The 18,700-nt window shown below is 40.5% G+C and overlaps 1 protein-coding gene across 3 annotated transcripts in view; it reads left to right on the top strand.

The window, feature by feature from the left end:
- The window catches only part of LOC146694664 (leucine-rich repeat and fibronectin type III domain-containing protein 1-like protein), a 417,321-nt gene that overhangs the window by 85,938 nt on the left and 312,683 nt on the right, over positions 1 to 18,700 (top strand). For all 3 annotated transcript variants that reach the window (XM_085430925.1, XM_085430926.1, XM_085430923.1), the window contains exon 2: positions 93 to 132. The gene's annotated coding sequence lies outside the window, so the exon portion shown is untranslated. The remainder of the gene's footprint in view (positions 1 to 92; positions 133 to 18,700) is intronic.

Genomic DNA, 18,700 nt, shown 5'->3' with positions numbered 1-18,700 from the left:
GCTCCGTGGGTTTGAAGTATCGATCACAACATTGCTGCCGTACCTGATAAAGTGATAATAAACTAATTCTGAACTTCTTCTTGTTGTTTTAGGTGTCAGAAAGGACTGACAGTGGAAGCAGATGACAGAAAGGTCAGTTTGAAAGCTTTTTTTTTCAATCGCAACTTATTTTTTGTCACCAGCACAGGAAGGAGACTCTCCCTCCTTTGACCTTGTTCCTGTGGACAGACCCTGGGTCCGTTCAAATAAAACAAAACAAAACACATAGAAAGTATGGAGCAGCAAACTGGAGGAGAAAGAAAAGACATGTCAGCACTTACTGAGGAGATGAGTGTTTGAGAGTAATGCAAAAGAAGCATTTTGAGATCACATGTGGCAGCTACTCATTAGATGGACTTTATAGCAAACATTTTCACAAAAACCCCCCTTCAAAAAATCCCAATCCAAATGCTTGCACACCCACGCACATACAGTGGGGCAAAAAAGTATTTAGTCAGCCACCGATTGTGCAAGTTCCCCCACCTAAAATGATGACAGAGGTCAGTAATTTGCACCAGAGGTACACGTCAACTGTGAGAGACAGAATGTGAAAAAAAAATCCATGAATCCACATGGTAGGATTTGTAAAGAATTTATTCGTAAATCAGGGTGGAAAATAAGTATTTGGTCAATAACAAAAATACAACTCAATACTTTGTAACATAACCTTTGTTGGCAATAACAGAGGTCAAACGTTTACTATAGGTCTTTACCAGGTTTGCACACACAGTAGCTGGTATTTTGGCCCATTCCTCCATGCAGATCTTCTCGAGAGCAGTGATGTTTTGGGGCTGTCGCCGAGCAACACGGACTTTCAACTCCCGCCACAGATTTTCTATGGGGTTGAGGTCTGGAGACTGGCTAGGCCACTCCAGGACTTTCAAATGCTTCTTACGGAGCCACTCCTTTGTTGCCCGGGCGGTGTGTTTTGGATCATTGTCATGTTGGAAGACCCAGCCTCGTTTCATCTTCAAAGTTCTCACTGATGGAAGGAGGTTTTGGCTCAAAATCTCACGATACATGGCCCCATTCATTCTGTCCTTAACACGGATCAGTCGTCCTGTCCCCTTGGCAGAAAAACAGCCCCATAGCATGATGTTTCCACCCCCATGCTTCACAGTAGGTATGGTGTTCTTGGGATGCAACTCAGTATTCTTCTTCCTCCAAACACGACGAGTTGAGTTTATACCAAAAAGTTCTACTTTGGTTTCATCTGACCACATGACATTCTCCCAATCCTCTGCTGTATCATCCATGTGCTCTCTGGCAAACTTCAGACGGGCCTGGACATGCACTGGCTTCAGCAGCGGAACACGTCTGGCACTGCGGGATTTGATTCCCTGCCGTTGTAGTGTGTTACTGATGGTGACCTTTGTTACTTTGGTCCCAGCTCTCTGCAGGTCATTCACCAGGTCCCCCCGTGTGGTTCTGGGATCTTTGCTCACCGTTCTCATGATCATTTTGACCCCACGGGATGAGATCTTGCGTGGAGCCCCAGATCGAGGGAGATTATCAGTGGTCTTGTATGTCTTCCATTTTCTGATGATTGCTCCCACAGTTGATTTTTTCACACCAAGCTGCTTGCCTATTGTAGATTCACTCTTCCCAGTCTGGTGCAGGTCTACAATACTTTTCCTGGTGTCCTTCGAAAGCTCTTTGGTCTTGGCCATGGCGGCGTTTGGAGTCTGACTGTTTGAGGCTGTGGACAGGTGTCTTTTATACAGATGATGAGTTCAAACAGGTGCCATTCATACAGGTAACGAGTGGGGGACAGAAAAGCTTCTTACAGAAGACGTTACAGGTCTGTGAGAGCCAGAGATTTTCCTTGTTTGAGGTGACCAAATACTTATTTTCCACCCTGATTTACGAATAAATTCTTTACAAATCCTACCATGTGGATTCATGGATTTTTTTTTTCACATTCTGTCTCTCACAGTTGAAGTGTACCTCTGGTGCAAATTACTGACCTCTGTCATCATTTTAGGTGGGGGAACTTGCACAATCGGTGGCTGACTAAATACTTTTTTGCCCCACTGTATAATGTCAACCATTGACAGGCCAGTATGAGCGACCGTGCACCATCAGGTCAGAGTGGACAACATCTACAAGTAGGACAGGCTGCAGGAGTGAGACAGCCCTCGATCTGATCATAGTGGCTTCTATGTGAAACTGCATCCACTCTGCGGCATCTGCTGTGGGGCCCAATCAAACCACAGATACGACGCATAAAGGATTTCCTTTGCAAACAACTGATGCAGTTTTAATAAGCTAATTAATGAAGCTGTAATCTGTCACTTAAGGGCTGTTTAAGCAGCTGAGCCACTTTAGCTCTGATTATGCTTCATCACCGATCTGATGGTGAATTTTCCCATAAAGGAAACTCATCAAGATTGGAATATAAATATTTTTAAGCATTTAAATAAGGGTTAATTTGCTTAAGCATAAGTGGATGTTTGTTTATCAAATGGTCATAAATAACAGAAAATGTTATGTAAAGTAACAGACTTATTACCATAACACAACTGTCAAAATTATTGGTGTGCAATGAATTTGCAGTTTTGTTGTCTTTGAAATGGTTTGTGTGAAGATGGAGGTCGGCTGCAGCCAGCTGCCATCTTCAAAGGGGCTTTGGTGCAAGTCAGCGATTAAATGGCAGTGCAGAGCCATCAGTGTAATATCAGTTTATGACTGAAAGGAGTGACGCTGGCAATAACATGCAAACTGTTCATGATTATACATGATTCACTACCATACATTGTTGTAACTCTCAGATCTGTTGCATAAACAGAACAATTCACATCACCTACTCAGATCTAGAGTCCTGCTCATATATTTGAAACAAATCCATGTTAATTGCCTCTTGGGGATAAATAAAGTCTTTCTGATTCTGATTCCGATCAAAAGATAACCAATGACGTCGCTGTGTGATTTTTACTCTAATGGCACTGAAATGATTTTATAGCTCAGAGACATTTTAAAGGCTAATTGAATTATATTCAGGTCATGTACATTTTACACACATTATATTCTTATCTCTTCTCTATTGTTTTGCAGTTAAACAGAAGTCCAACACATCAGGGTAGTTTTTTTTTATTTTACATTTGTTATCAGTTCAAATGCAGGCTCCAGACTTGTTGAGGAATTTTGGAAAATTCAGATTTAATGAGAATATCAGCACAGCGTGATGCTTCTGCGTGTTTAGATGATACATTTACACACCAGCTCAGGCATGTCAGACACATCTGTGCACATATGGCCCTGCTGTTGTGCATGTGATTGATGTGATTATGAGCTATTGCCCCTGCTGCCTGGGAACATGTAGGGCTAAATTTGACAACTATGTGAACTCCACATGGAAGCTATTTGAAATATCTGAGTCAGACTTGAGGACCACTGCAGATTTTAAAGGCCTGGTCAAACTTTGATTCATTGTGATGAACATGAGCATGAACTATTTAGAGTGCTATTAATAATCCATCTTTAATTTGTCTTTAAAGGAAAGATAAAGCTTTCTCCATCTCCATGTTGAAATGTAGTCAATTAGACAAACATGAAATTGAAGTACTCTCCAATATATCTCTATTGTGCAGGGCCAGTAATATGATTTTATGAATGCAATTCTCATAAATCTGCAGTCAAACTACTGTTTGTGTTCTCCTGTCCACATAACAGGAGACAGTTTTGGCTGTGTTGTTGTTGCAGTAAATGCAGAAATGCTCCACAGTCAAATAATCAGATTGTTAATTTACTTTTTTTAAACTTTAAACTTCTTTAAAAAGGATTTTTAACCATCAGCTGCCTGATCCAACATGTATGATAGCTGCATATTTATCATCCTGGGTCTTAGATGACAACAAACATGCACCTCCAATAAACAGCCCGAACTTAAACACAGCTATTTTACCTTTAAATAAAAAGACTGAGCGAGGTGATTAATCATCTCTTTATTGCTGAGTTTTTAAGTTTACCTTCCCCTCTGCTCTTTTCAACAGATCTTCTTTTTATATCAGCCGTGCAAAAGTGTCCTGCATGCGTTTTACTTTGTTTTACTCTATACATCCCCCTATAGTACTTGACTGTGTGTAGTCTGATAGTGCCTATGTACTGAACAGAGATGTGAGTCATCAAGAAGGTTGGTACACACTCCTTCCAGTCCCTGGTGACCAACTCTCTGTGTTCAGGGAGTGGTTGTTCACTGGGCACCATCTCACCACATTTTGCACCTCCACTCTGTAGACTGATTCATCATTGATTGAAGAGAAACTGGTGCCAAACCGTGATGATGCTTTGACAAGAAACTGAGGATCCAGTTACATATACTGGTGAGCTGAGATCCAACTGGTGCAGTCTGTGGGTGAGCAGTATTAAAGGCAGAGCTACTGTCTACAAATAGTATCCTAACATATGTGACCCATTCCTCTTGATGAGTCAGGGCTGTATGGAGAGAGGGATGGTATCCTGTGATGTGATTGCAGAGAGGTAAGGATATTGGCCTCGATGTGGGAGAGGACCAGTCTTTCACTTTCAGTTTGCTTTCTCTGGCACTGAAGCATCGATGGCTGACTTGAGGCATGCATGGACCGTTTCCACAGATAGGAATAAGTTAAAGATACACAGATTTTAGTCCTGGATCTCCATCTGGTCCAGCAGTTTTCCATGGCCTGGCCTTGCAGAGTTTAGTGTGGGAGACTCGGCATGCTCTGTGGTTGTTATCTTCGTAAGTGGAGTGTGGTTACTGGAGTGAAAGTGGGCAACAAAAGTGCTGACTTTTTTGGCCAAAGTGTTGTGCCTTTGTGGTCAGTTAATGGCTGTGATGCTTTTCCACATGCCCCTGGTATCATTGCTGTTAAAGTGATCCTCCACACACTTCCTGGAGATAGATTTTTTTTTTTTACTTGACCTGGTAACACTGCAGGCTGTGGGGATCTCAGAGTTATGCTTTGTGAAGGGATTTCACCTCTTTGTTCATCCATGTTTCAGTATTTGGGATGGATTTTATCTTTTTGTCCATGATTGTTCAGATAGTAGCACCTGTAAGAAGAACAGTGGATGTATATTCCTGTGTGCTCTGTGCAGCTTGCTGAGCACACAGTTCCCATTGTGTTTGTTCAAAACAGTCCTGGAGTTGTTGTTTCTGCACAGCTCTGTGTGCGGCCATCAGAAACAATGGAAGATGGTCAGAGTTGCACGAGTTGGAGTAGGGAGGGCTTGTAGGAGTCGTTAACATTGCTGGATGGTTTATACCAGCTGTTTGTTGCCTCGGTAGTGCACTGCACATGTTGATCTGTCAACAGTATTTCCTGTTTCTGTCAGGATACTCTTAAAGTTAAAGGAAATGATGTTTGCAAATTTCCCCACTTTTTAATAATTCCATGTGTCTGTATAAACACTTCATGCTTTTGTACTGTAACAGAATTAAAAGCACAGATAAAGAACAAATGAAGAAAACATAAGAAAGTGCTTAAGTGCTGCATTTATTTCTGCTTAATAGTTGAACATCCTCCAAATGTTGTGATTTGGTGATTTCTGCCAGAGAAACGCACATGATCAACACAAAAGATAACAGTGAGCTTCTCAACTCACGTTGTTTGTTTTGGAGAATGCCCTGAATACCAGAAATATGATAATAATTGAAGATTAATACATTTTTTCTCTATTCTGATCCCAGAATCTGTGTTTGATGGGTGGGGGAGCCTTTCACACACTACCCTACAGTAGTGGTGATGCTGGAGGCAGTGGAGGATTTATGCAGTAAACCGCAAGTTTATGTAAAAATTGTAGCTACGTAAGAAAATGACTTTGCAGGAATCTTGTTGTCTTTTTATATGAGCTCTGCCATAATGTTTTGTTCATTTTTATGCTACTAGGTTTTAAACTTGCACATCAATGACATTAACACTTCACAGTTAATGATCTCTTGTGGTCAATATGTAAGCAAAGAAGCAAACAGTAACTGAAAAACAAGCCCTGATGCAAACGCAAGAGGGAAACCATTTGGACTTAAACATCTTTATTAAAGAGGGAGCAGTGGAGAAAGAGAAACAATTAATTCACTGTTAGCTTGCTTAGTGGGACTACAGGGAGGGAGTTAAACAGATGGATCATATGATGCTTCATTGCCACAATATGTGAGTGCTGTGTTTAGCTACGGTGCCCTGGAGAAGTTCATTTATTCATGGAGGCCTTTATGGAAGAATCTTATAGATACTGAAAGGAATCTGTTACTATTTTAACAGATATGAGTTTTGACATGACTGGGATTATGGAAGTTGATCAGTATTATGTTTGTTTTTTAAAAGAAGAAATGATAAGTAAAAGATGACGTTGTAGTCCAACACCAGGCTGGTTATACAGGAGGAATCTGAGGCCACCTGGTTTTTGAACATAGACATATGTTGATGTGATTAACTTCAAATGTGCACTCACAGTTCAGAAGTCCTTTGTTATGTATGATTGTCTATCATGGGGGAACAATTACAAACAAGGAGAGAATCCAAAAGACTGGCGACAACTGAGCCTGATACCAAACAAGCAACCAGACCAGCTCGATCCAGTTCCATGCAGGGTTTCTTTGAGGTCCATGAGCACGTGGACAGAGCGCAGTACTTTCTCATAGCATATATGCTGTTTTTGCATAAACACAAAAGAAAAATGAATGAAAGCTGGTGTCCATGGATTTTAAGGTTTCTGTGCGTTACTTTATGGCATTAAAAGGTTGGTATGGTTATTAATGTTTTTAATTGGAACAGTCAAGTTTTCTCTTAGACTTTTCCCCTTGAGCTGCAAAACATCACCAGACCACATTTTCAACTGAAGTGTTTTTCCCCCAAAAAACTCAAAAGAAAACTTCAAACCTTAAATATTCTCCATCCATAAGATTTCTGATTGAGTTCCAGTAAGACAGTCCCAGCACTGTTCTCTTGAATGAATTCCAATAGATTTAACTCCTTTAAGTTTGTTGTGTGGTCTTTGAAGTCTGTTCAAACCGAAACCAATCCCCGTGTGCAGCACGCCTGTCTTCAGACACACGTGCGGCAGATGGTGTGTTCACGTCTCTGGGTGAAAAAAATATAGAAGAAAAAAGAAAAAACCCTTCACTTCTCCAAAGTTATGTTTTATGTTTAAAGACTTTAACAAAGCATTGAACCAATCAGTGAGTTGACTGTGGATCAGCAACTCCTTGGACTGAATTTTCACCTTGTGGTCATACGCCAACCAGTCAAGTTACAGTTCACACCCATGTCTATTCAGACTCATATGAAGACAAACATGTGAATAAAAGATCCTATTAATCGGCTTAGTAACCAACCAAATGTAAATACTGTCACAGTCTCCTCTTCTGTTTACATCACAGTGAACTCGACCTTTGGCCCTTTCTGTTTGTTTGAAATCTGATTTTATCCTTTCATCAAGTGAACAATAACTTCTTCAGATTAACACAAAATAACTTCTGCCACTAAACGGTCACTTTTGTAAAACTCTTGCTGAAACAGGACTGTTTCAGCAATCCCCCTTATTTAAGGAGACGGGGGACCTGAACCCCATTGTCTTTAATCCACTTTGTGAGATAAAAATAGAAAATGATTACAGATAATCTGGACTTCCTGGTTTGTTGTCTTAATCAGTGCTTTTGGGGCCCTTTTTTGTTTCTTCTTTTAGTTTTTTAATGAATCCAGTTATGCAATGGCACTAATCATTTGCATAATGTGGAAGCATAACATGTTGAGTAAGGTGGTTGTTGTGAATGATGGTGAAGTGCGAGCGTGCATTAGAGAGTTAAGGGTGACCTTTGTGAGACATCACAGGTCAAAGGCAATAATTCAAAATCATTGTTTCATAGAGCAACAAAATAGTCCCTGCCCTCTGACAGGGTCAGTTTAAAATTGTTTCCAAAAAACAAAAATATTCCACCTTTGTTGGTCCCTTTGTTCCCAGAGACAGTGGGCCAGGCTGCAGAGCCCAGCATTGACAGGCTCTTCAGCTGGACTTTGACACCAATTATCCTGCCACACTAGCTATACAAACTCACACAATGTCTGTTGACTATTCTGTCACACAACCTCTGGAGTCTTTCTCACTTCTACCACCCTTATTACGTCTCTCTGCCTGCCTTTCTTTGGCCCTCATCATTCTGTCTTTGCAGCTGTCAGATCATTGTGAAATACCACCACCTCCCCAAGAGGTTCACAGTATTTTCCTTTGTGTCATCATATCTGTGTTCACATGAATGTGATAAATGTATATTTCCAAGGCCAGTTTCAGATCCCCAACAGTGCTGTGTTAAAAACATACGAGGGTTGTGTTTTTGTGGAGTACTATGAAGGTGATTCTCTTGTTACGGAGCTGTATTGACTTAGCCATTTGTGCTATAAACCTAACCTGCTCCAGATTAAACAGCGCAAGATCCATATGATGCAATGAAGGTCTTAAGTTTTTCGGCAGTGTCTCAAGTCTTTGTCTTTCCCAGATCAACTTTTTGCTGCCTTTTTTCCAAGCTTTAAATATGCTGAACTCTATGAATGTAGTCTTTACCAGTTATTATGACCACAGCTTTTAAAGCGTGCACGTTTAATACTACATTACTCTGCAGCACAGAGAGATGTCACAGAATTATGTGTTATGATGTGTTTTACCACCTACCACTGATCCAATCATCTGGTTGGGTATGTTGAAGTTTGTAGTACAAGGTCCAGGTTCAATTAAGTTTTCTTTATAGGGGCACCAAATCACAACAATAGATTGCTTCAAGGCACTTTATATTGTGAGGTAAAGACTCTACAATTATACAAAAAAACAGAGAAAACCCAACGATCATATGACGCCCTTTGAGCAAGCACTTTGGCGACAGTGGGAAAGAAAAACTCCCTTTTAACAGGAAGAAACCTCCGGCAGAACCAGGCTCATGGAGGGGCCTGCAGAGCGAGAGCGAAGTGCTCTAATAGGGTGATATGGTACTACAAGGTCATTGAGATAAGATGGGGCCTGATTATTTAAGACCTTGTATGTGAGGAGCAGGATTTTGAATTCAATTCTGGATTTAACAGGAAGCCAATGAAGGGAAGCCAAAACAGGAGAAATCTGCTCTCTCTTTCTAGTCCCTGTCAGGACTCTTGCTGCAGCATTTTGGATCAGCTGAAGGCTTTTCAGTGAGTTTTTAGGACTTCCTGATAATAATGAATTACAGTAGTCCAGCCTGGAAGTAATAAATGCATGAACTTAGTTTTTCAGCGTCACTCTGAGACAGCATATTTCTAACTTTAGAGATGTTGCACAAATGGAAGAACGCAGTCTTACATATTTGTTTAATCCTTTAGAGCCGGTCGGAGCGGGCACGCTCTGTTTTGCGTAACTATTTATAAATCCCGGTAGCTCTACAACCACATAAGCTGGCGCAATAATTTTTTTTGCATATGAAACCGGAGGAGTTGTACTTACATCTTATGCCATCAGCTTGTACTAGGTCACGGTTTCCTTCCACATATAGCTTTGCAAAAACTGCATAAAAAGCACTTGCAGCAACAAAAACATAATATTCCAGAAACACGCTTTGCCGATCCGATCAGCTGTTTATAACACTTCCTACGTTGGAATAGACGTCAGCGTGAACTTTTGCATGTCCGCCATTACCTGCCCAAAACCGGAAGTGATGTCATTTTCGCAGAAATTTAGTTTTTTTTACCATCAGGGCCTTATGAGCCTATACTGGTGTTTTTAAAAGTTATGTTTGACTTTATGACTTTCTGTGTCGTTTCTGGGATGCTTAGGACTCATATTGCACTGCTGGAAATAGTTTATTTTGATGCATATGCTGTTTTTTTGCAAATTTGCACTATAATATTTATTTTCGTTTTTCCTGCAGTATATAAAAATTGGTGTATTTCAAAAATAAAACTATGAAGACACTCAAAATAAATTTCCTGTGGTGGGAAACTATTTTGTGCAACTTTTTTGTATTTACAGTTTTGAGGGATAAGCCTCTCTAACTAGAAATATATGTTAAAAAAGCAAAAACGATTTTCAATTTTTTTGTAGTTTATTGCACTTTTTTGCAATTTATGTAATTACTATGCACTTAATGAATACATATTATTAAAATCTGGGCTATAATTGTTGTATTGATGTATAGCAACTTGAAATGCTCCCAAAAATGGCTCCACACCATGTAAAAATATAATATAAGCTCTGGCGGACTTGGTTCTATGGCAGGTCTTAAAGGGTTAATATGTGCGTCAAAGGACATGACCTGGTCAAAAATGACACCAAGGTTCCTCACAGCGTTACTGGAGGCCAAGGTAATGCCACCCAGAGTAAGAATCTGGTTAGATACCATATTTCTAAGATTTTTAGGGCCGAGGAATCTCAGTTTTATTTGAATTTAGAAGCAGAAAATTAGATGTAGTCCAGGTCTTTGTATCCTTAAGACATTCCTGCAGTTTAACTAATTAGTGTGTTTAGAATAAGTGATGTGACAATAAAAACAAATGAAGTAGGAGGTTCTGGGGATTTGTGCCACAGAAACTGTGACTTTTTTTTACATTTCTGTAATATATCATAGAAGAGAGACTATGGAGGCAATTTGCCTCAGCGAGCCTGCTCCTCCTTTTCCTTCATGTCATACAAGTACTTTTACATTTTAACACCTTGACACTCCATGGTAATGCAAAGATAATACAACAGGCAGGTATCCAGAACTGACAGAACCACTGTCCTTTCTCTGTTTAACCTCTGATATACATTATGAGCATTTTATTGGTGCCTTAGCCTCACACTGTGACCTTGACATCCTCCCATCGTCCTCCCATCATCATTTTACTCCATTTTCTGGTTTGAACCTTAAAAGGGAAAGACAGAGTCACTAAAGATGGGACGGAGGACGTGAAGTTCCACCAAACAACATTGCACTGTCCCGTTAACAAGCAGCAAACTTTGTGATTTCCTGGTAGCAGTATATCTCGGTTATACGATTGAAAAAAGAAATTCAAAAATATTAAGTGTGTGCGTTAAACTGTCTGTCACATTTACAATGTCCCAGTGCTTCACTTCACAATCACCAACAACTTGGAGAATATTGTGCTTGTGGCTTTTCATCTTAGATCTCATCATGACAATCTCAAGGCAGAATCTGTATTTGTGAGATTCACAGTGTTGTAAGGTTTATGTTTCACATTATCAAGAAATAATTACTTCTCAAAAGCAAAGTAGATACTCAGTGGAGGCAGTAGAAGTGGCACGAACTGGAAGGGAGTTACTCACTAATTAATTCTGACTGTTGCCTTTTCTTTGATTCCATTAAGGTAATGGCAGCGCCGCATTTAGGCTTTTGACTGTGTCTCCAGTGCCACTGATCTTCCTGATTATTCTGTTGTAGACAAGAAACTACACTATTAACATCAAACCATAATGGCTCACCGAACATTAGGATGATAAGTCAATTTTAGTGTGTGTGTGTGTGTGTGTGTCAGGAGCTCAGCGCTAGATTCTATCGTGTTTGCATTTTTATCACATTTCTCCTCCAACAGGCAATAAACACACTGTGTGAGTAAATGTGAGGAAAATTTATGAAGAATTTTGGACAAATGTTCTTGTGAAAGGCCAAACAATAACATATAATAACACATGCCTCCCTACCTAAATAACAACTGTCACATGTAAATGTGTGATTGATATATATAATTCTTTATGAGCTATATTGGAGTATTTTGTACTAGCATTTCAACAAGGGTCTAAAGAGCGGCTCTTTAAGACCACCGACATCGGTCTAGCAATGAAGCTGTTGTGTCAGAGGTCCACACAAGTGTCTTGTTTTTAGTGGCTGTGCTTTAGTAACAGGATGAGGCTCTTACCCCCAAAATTACATATTAACACTTTAAATCTGAAGCCACAGGATTTAGATTTAAAGGAAGTTTTAATGTTGTTGAGAATCAGATTTTAACCAAAATAGTTTTAATGCCTAAAACTAACCAAGCACTGAGTGACAGTGAAAAGTAAATTGAAACGAATTGGCTGGTCTCAAAATTGGACATGAACCACGGCCTGCTGGCTGACAAACTGATGGAGCTCTCCACCTTCCTCCTAATGCACATTTTTATCCTCCCTACGTAAATCCCCACGTTATCTTTAGTTACACAGAGAACAGGAATTTGGAAATTCAACCAGAGACGTTATAGGGATGCAGTTCTCCAAACATACAGCAGTGCACGGCCTGGTGGAGATGATGCTGTTTGAGGGTAGAATGCTGGATGGCTGAGAAGTTGACCTGAACAGGACAGAAGACAGCTGGAGTTCATAGTGAAGAGGAAGAGTCACAACACTTCATCAAAATCAAAAAAGGGCACATGAGAAGCACAAACAAACGTTTTCATTGGTTTAACACTAAACTAACAATAGCACGAACTTAGAGTAGCGCACAGTAGCGCAACACACATTGTTGTCCCCAACTGAGAGTACACAGCAGCAGTGTGGCTCTTTGGACTGTCTGCCTTTAAAAGGCTCTTAGGATCAAAGCACAAATGCCAAAGATTGAAACACTGACCATGGTGTGGACATAAAGGAGACATTACCAGATAAAAGTCGTCATTTTTCACAAGACAGGAGAAAAATGTATAAACAGTCTATTTCTGTTCATATCTCTGTAATTTATGTTATGAACCTTCAGAGTTCTAAGGGTCACTTTTCATGTTTGTGCTTCATTTTATTTTACAATTTTCCTTTGTGGGAACGATTTTAATGTCACAATCAGGAGTGCTATGAAAATAGATTTTAATGTGACTGATTTCACATCCTCACAGGAAGTACAATACAGAGCATCAAATACAATGTTTCGCAAACACACCTTCTAATGGTCGTCCCCACTGCCTGAGAGGAACTGCACACAAAACCAGTAATTGAGCTCTGTATGTAATTAAATAAAATGTGCTCTCTCTGGTTCAAAGTTATTTCCACAATTCATAAAAAAGACATTAAAATGGTGGTTACACTAAATCTATTAGTGATTATAGTAATTGTAAGCATCAGTCTGTGTCATTAGAGGTGAGCTTTTTGCCTTGAGTGAGCGCCCATTATCCATTTCATGTCCCTCTGTGCCCACCCATGGCCTTCACTTTGCACACTCGCACGTACACCCCCACACAGTTAAACTGGGATGTGCGCTGTATTCTTTTGTGCACAGTTTGGAGCTTGCTTTGCAGACACACACACTCAGAACCTGCTCTGTGTGGCTTTCAGACACCACCTGCTTAATTCAGCCTCGCTCCTTCCACACACACACACACACGCACGCACGCATAGGCGCAGGCGCATTCCTGCATACAGATAGCGATCTTGCCTCCGGAAGTTGCTGTGAGTTCTATAGCGGGATCAGCTCTTGTTAGCGTAACATCAGGTACAACGAGGATCCCAGCATCAGCCTTAATTGCATTCCTCTGGGCTCAACTCGCCTCCCCTGGAGAGTCAACAGTCTCCTTTGTGTCTTTGATCTTCATGAGACTTATTAACTGCCATGGCAACCGCAGGGGCTTCTGGGACAGCCGTACCATTGGGCCGTTTATTATTGGACAGAATTAAAGGGGCTGGCCCGGCACTTACTGTTGCTGTGGGGAGGTTTCGGATTAAGAGGGATTGTGCATCACAATGGTTACTGTGCTGTTTCAAAATATTATCTCTGAGCTAATTGTAATGAGTCCAGTTATTTTACCCCTGCAGAAACAATAGCTGTGTGGAAACGATGTGGTCGCAGTCTATTGAATATGAATAAATATTGACTCATGCTTTTGAGAGAGTTTTAAAGTTTTATAACTATGATAACATCCACTCCATGTAAGCTTTATTTAGGTTATTTATTTCTTTGTATTCATTTTACTAGGAATTTCTTTTTCAAAGAGGGTTCAGATATGCCCTTAGCAAATGTTTTGTAGGCCAGATGTGGCCCGAAAGTCACGGAGTAGGCTTGACTTGGGCTCTGTCAAATATTCTGTGGATCAGTCACAACATGCCTGACATCTTGCTTATATAAGATGAGTTGAAGCGCCCATGCTCACCATGAGTCAACGCCATCAGTCAAGCTGCCAACATGTGTGTCCCAAAGAAAACTACGTAGTACAGTACATTTCATTGTTATCTGCGAATGGAAAATGTACTTTTTCTTCAGAATTAACGATCCTCGTGTGAGAGGTATAGATGAAGTTACTTTGAGTCTAGAATTTAATGTTTTGGTAATGATAGGCTTTAGTTTAACTCGGGCCTTCAGGTCCAGCTGTGGGAAAAAATAGAGAGAAAATGGGGAATAATTATAGCTATTGATTAACTGTTTCCACCCCGTGTTATCATTGTCAATTAACCGAGTGTTAGACTGTTGGTTAGAGAAAAAAACTATTTAAATACCCTGCATAGATACATTTTTGTAATCTTCTTACATGTAAAAGCCTCAGTGATCTCATTTATCAATTTCATTACTCTGTTATGTAACAGTTGCAGTTATCTGTCCTGAACACTGGAAAACACGACCTAAAAATCACTGAGAGACTCTACTGTTGTTTCACCGAAGGCCAAAAATCATTTTGTCGGTTGGGAACAAAGAGAGAAGAAATACAGAACCAGTGTGGTCTGCATAGATACACAACTCAAGAACATTTTAATGAGGAAACATTTGTCCCTATTATTCTCAATCAGTGCCTTTTTTTGCAACCTTCACTCTGATCTTCCCTTTGCCCTTGCCTAGAGCATGAAGACAAAGAGCTCTAAGAATAAAGTGTTATATTCACAGCTAAAAATGCGATTGTTCACAGATCATTAGTCGGACAAGAGGGTACTCAAACATAATCATCACTAATGAGTGAAATTTCTAGGTTCTTATTAATTATGTGTGTGTGTACTTCTAGCTTAGATCCTCTACCAGAGGCCTGGGAGTTTGAAGGTTCTGTGAAAAGCTCAAAGCTGTTCCTAGGACTGCACTCTTCTGGAGTGTTATGTCGAAATCTGCTGCAGCCCCTGTTTCAGTGTCGGGGTCACAGCTCCTAAAGCTCCTGTTTCCTCTGAGATCACTGCTCCAGTTGTTCCTTCTGCTGGGATTGCCACATTTACCAGACGCTTGTTGACCTCTGCTATATCTGGTTGGTTGGCCAGCAGCTGTTTGTCTGTCTGGAGTTTGAAGACCCACAGGACTTTAGCCCTGTCGTTCTCAACCCTCTTTGGTTGTGTCTCCCATCGGGACTTTGGGACTTAACAGATGTTCCTTGAGACTATTCAGGCCACTTAATTGTGCTTTTCAGTGTGCACAGTCCCAGTTTGAATCTAAAATCCTGCTATTACGTGTTGGACACCCTTGAACAGTCTGCAGCATGAGTCCTGGTGGCCGCAGTAGACTGCTGCCTCTATGGATCTGATCCTTAGGGTCTGTTCTTGTGCTGCCATTATCAGTGCTCCTGTGCTGTACTTAGAAAGGCCTTTTCTAGCCCCTGGAAGGATTTCTTGATGTCTGGCAGGTACATCCCATCCAGGGTCTTAGCCTTGATAGTTCCTTTTCCTGTTTCTCATCACCGTCTGTCTTTAGCTAGGGTGGCTGTAGCTCAGGTGGCAGAGCAGGTCAGCCACTAATCAGAAGGTCGGTGGTTCGATCCCAGGCTGCATCCTGGCTGCATGCCAAATATCCTTGGGCAAGATACTAACCCCATGTTTGCCTACTGGTGGTGGTCAGAGGGCCCAGTGGCGCCAGTGTCCGGCAGCCTCGCCTCTGTCAGTGCGCCCCAGGGCAGCTGTGGCTACAATGTAGCTGCCATCGCCAGTGTGTGAATGGGTGAATGACTGAATGTAGTGTGAAGCGCTTTGGGGTCCTTAGGGACTAAAAAAGCGCTATACAAATGCAGGCCATTTCGCTGCCTGAAGGATTTGTGGAGTAGCTTGTCTCTTGCTGATATATTTGCAGATTAGTGGCTCTGACGCTCACTAATCCTCACCCTCCCTCTTTCTGGTGCTCATAGAGCCTCAGGGTTCTGGAGTTTGGATGGAGACCTCTGTGCCATTCAGCTGGCTTCTCAGCACCTGTTACCCGCTGGAGGAATTTGGCTGTGGCTGACATTTGTGCAACTTTATCACGGTTCCTGTTGGCTTGTGTTTATATATATATATATTACTGCATTTATTTGTCATCATAGTTTTTTCCTCTTTGCATATCAGAGCACAAGTTTCAATAATCCATTCCTGTCACAGTCCTACTCCAGACTCCTTAACATTTTTAAATGTCAGATATAATTACATGGTTACGTCCATTGCTTTTAATGCTTGATATTTCCTTAGTTTTGAACTTTGCTTGCTGTTACTTTGTAGTTATTTGCCTGCATACCTGTTGGCCCACTGAATCCTGTTAACAGTGAGTCAGTGCAGTGAGTCAGTGAATTACTTTTATGAAAGTTTTAAGATTATTATAAACACATCTTCAGAAATACACAGCATGGCTGGCAAATATATAAATAAACAGTGTGTGTGTGTGTGTGTGTGTGTGGGGGGGGGGGCACATCTGAGTGCCTCGGGGCCCCCACTGGTCTGGGCATGCCTGGGAAAAATCCAAGAGGAAGTGTGCTTAAATCGATGCATTTCCCTTAAAATTTGAGAAGAAGCTGGAGGTCTTCTCTGAACGCCGTGTAGATGTTGGGCTGAGTGTATTTCTGAGGCCAATAAGTAAATGCATTTCAGCCACTTCTATCCCTGACCTTGTGTTTAGGTCAATACCCAGAGCTCATCACCATAGCAGGTGGAATATCAAAGGTACTGGTTTCAGGTCGTTCTCTTCACCACAACATTCGGGTACGATGCCCACATTAGTGCACCAACCCACCACTCCAGAAAACATAGATTTCATTATATTACTATAGTTCTGCTGCCCAGAAACACAGGGTTTAACTCTTTTTGGATAAATATCTCTCTATATATTTTTTGAGTAATGGGAAAGGTAGGAAATCAGATGGAAACTCATTCCCTCCATTTATATTTTATTAACTTACTGAGTTTTACTGCAAAGAAGTAGGGAAATGAACCCTTACCGACTGTTTTTTTTACTACAGCCAGTCATTCAGTCAGCCAGTGAAACAGTAAATCAGCCACTGAGTGGAGGTTAAGATTGAAGCTGGGTGGTAATTGTGGTCTTGCTGCCTGCTAGAAGCTGCTCTCATCAGTTCCTTCCCTCAGCCTATTTACACAGCCACGTGTCACATTTAGCTCTGAGAGGTTCTTAACAGTCTTTGACACACACACACACACACACACACACACACACACGAATTGCCACAAACTCATACATAACTTCATGCATTAAAAAGCATATATAAAATAACCATACTTCTAATGTTCTTCTTTAAAATATGTTCTTAAAGATTATTGAATGTGTTGTTTTTGCATTAGCACATGTGTGACTTACACTCAAAAAAATAACTCTTTGAATGAACATAAAAAAATCACGGAAAGAATTTCCATGTAATTAAATTGCTTTATTTTAGCATTATGCAATTCTGTTATTCCAACTTAATGTACTTGAGTTGGACTAACGTGATTAATTAATGATGATTCAACTGTTTTACTACAGTTGTGTCCAACTTAATTTAATTGATTTGATCCAACCCAGGCAAATTACGTTAGTGCAACAAAACATGCTTATTCGTGATAGAAATCCATTTATTTTAAGTTCATTTAAAGAGTTATTGTTTTGGAGTGTTCAACAAAGTCTAGAGTCTGGTTAACATAAAACGTTAATGGATTTATAATAACTTGCACTCCATCCATCCTCTTATCTTTACCAGGGTTGCGGTGAGGCTGGGACAGGGTGGGGTGTGATAGGGTGGGAGTCAGAATACTGGACAGGTCATCAGTCTATCACAGAGAGACAGACAACCATTTGCCCTCATGTTCACAGACATTTTAGAAACACCAATTAACTTAACCCTAATTACTGCATGACTTTAGCTGTGGCAGGAAACCAGAGTACCCAGAGAGAACCCACTGCAAACTTGGCCAGATTGCAGATTTGAACCCAAGACCTTCTTGCTGCGAGGCCACAGTGCTAACCACTGTGCCACCGAGCTGTCAATCTAGACTTCAAAAACATAGGGAAACTATGATTACAAGGCTTTATATAGAATTTTAAAAACCACAATAAATAGCTGAGGCATATACGTAGTGTGTGTATGGCTGTCTGTCTCTTCTAACCCAGAGATTTTCCTGTGGTTTGAACTCTTGTGTGATCTTGTGAATTGTGTGAATCCAGGAAACTAACCACTCTTACTAGATTGTATCCTGTCATCTCAACAAGAATAAATTAAGTTGCTGGATTTCATGCAGATCCTACATGATTTCATTACGTTCACCACAGACACAGGAAATTATTTTGTTCACATTACAAGTTTGAATTTTGTATATTTAACAACCACCCAATTTCATTTTTTTGAGTGTACTGTTCAGTCATCCATGTTTCTAAAATCTCATAAGCTTATAAATGAATTAATACATTTTCTTTTCATGCATGAAATATGGATTTATGGTAACTTTTATTATGATAAAGTGTTACCAAAGAAACAGTGACACACACACAGCTTTCATCTTTCATACACACACATTTCTCTCAGGCAGCTCTCTCTGGAACAATGAGCTTTTTCTATTTCACTCAATCAGTCAATAA

Source organism: Copadichromis virginalis, linkage group LG14 (genome assembly GCF_057382275.1).
Source record: "Copadichromis virginalis isolate Kocher_CV1m ecotype Utaka linkage group LG14, C_Virginalis_male_GT1.1, whole genome shotgun sequence".
Taxonomy (NCBI): domain Eukaryota; kingdom Metazoa; phylum Chordata; class Actinopteri; order Cichliformes; family Cichlidae; genus Copadichromis; species Copadichromis virginalis.
This window is presented reverse-complemented; position numbering and strand designations above follow the sequence as displayed.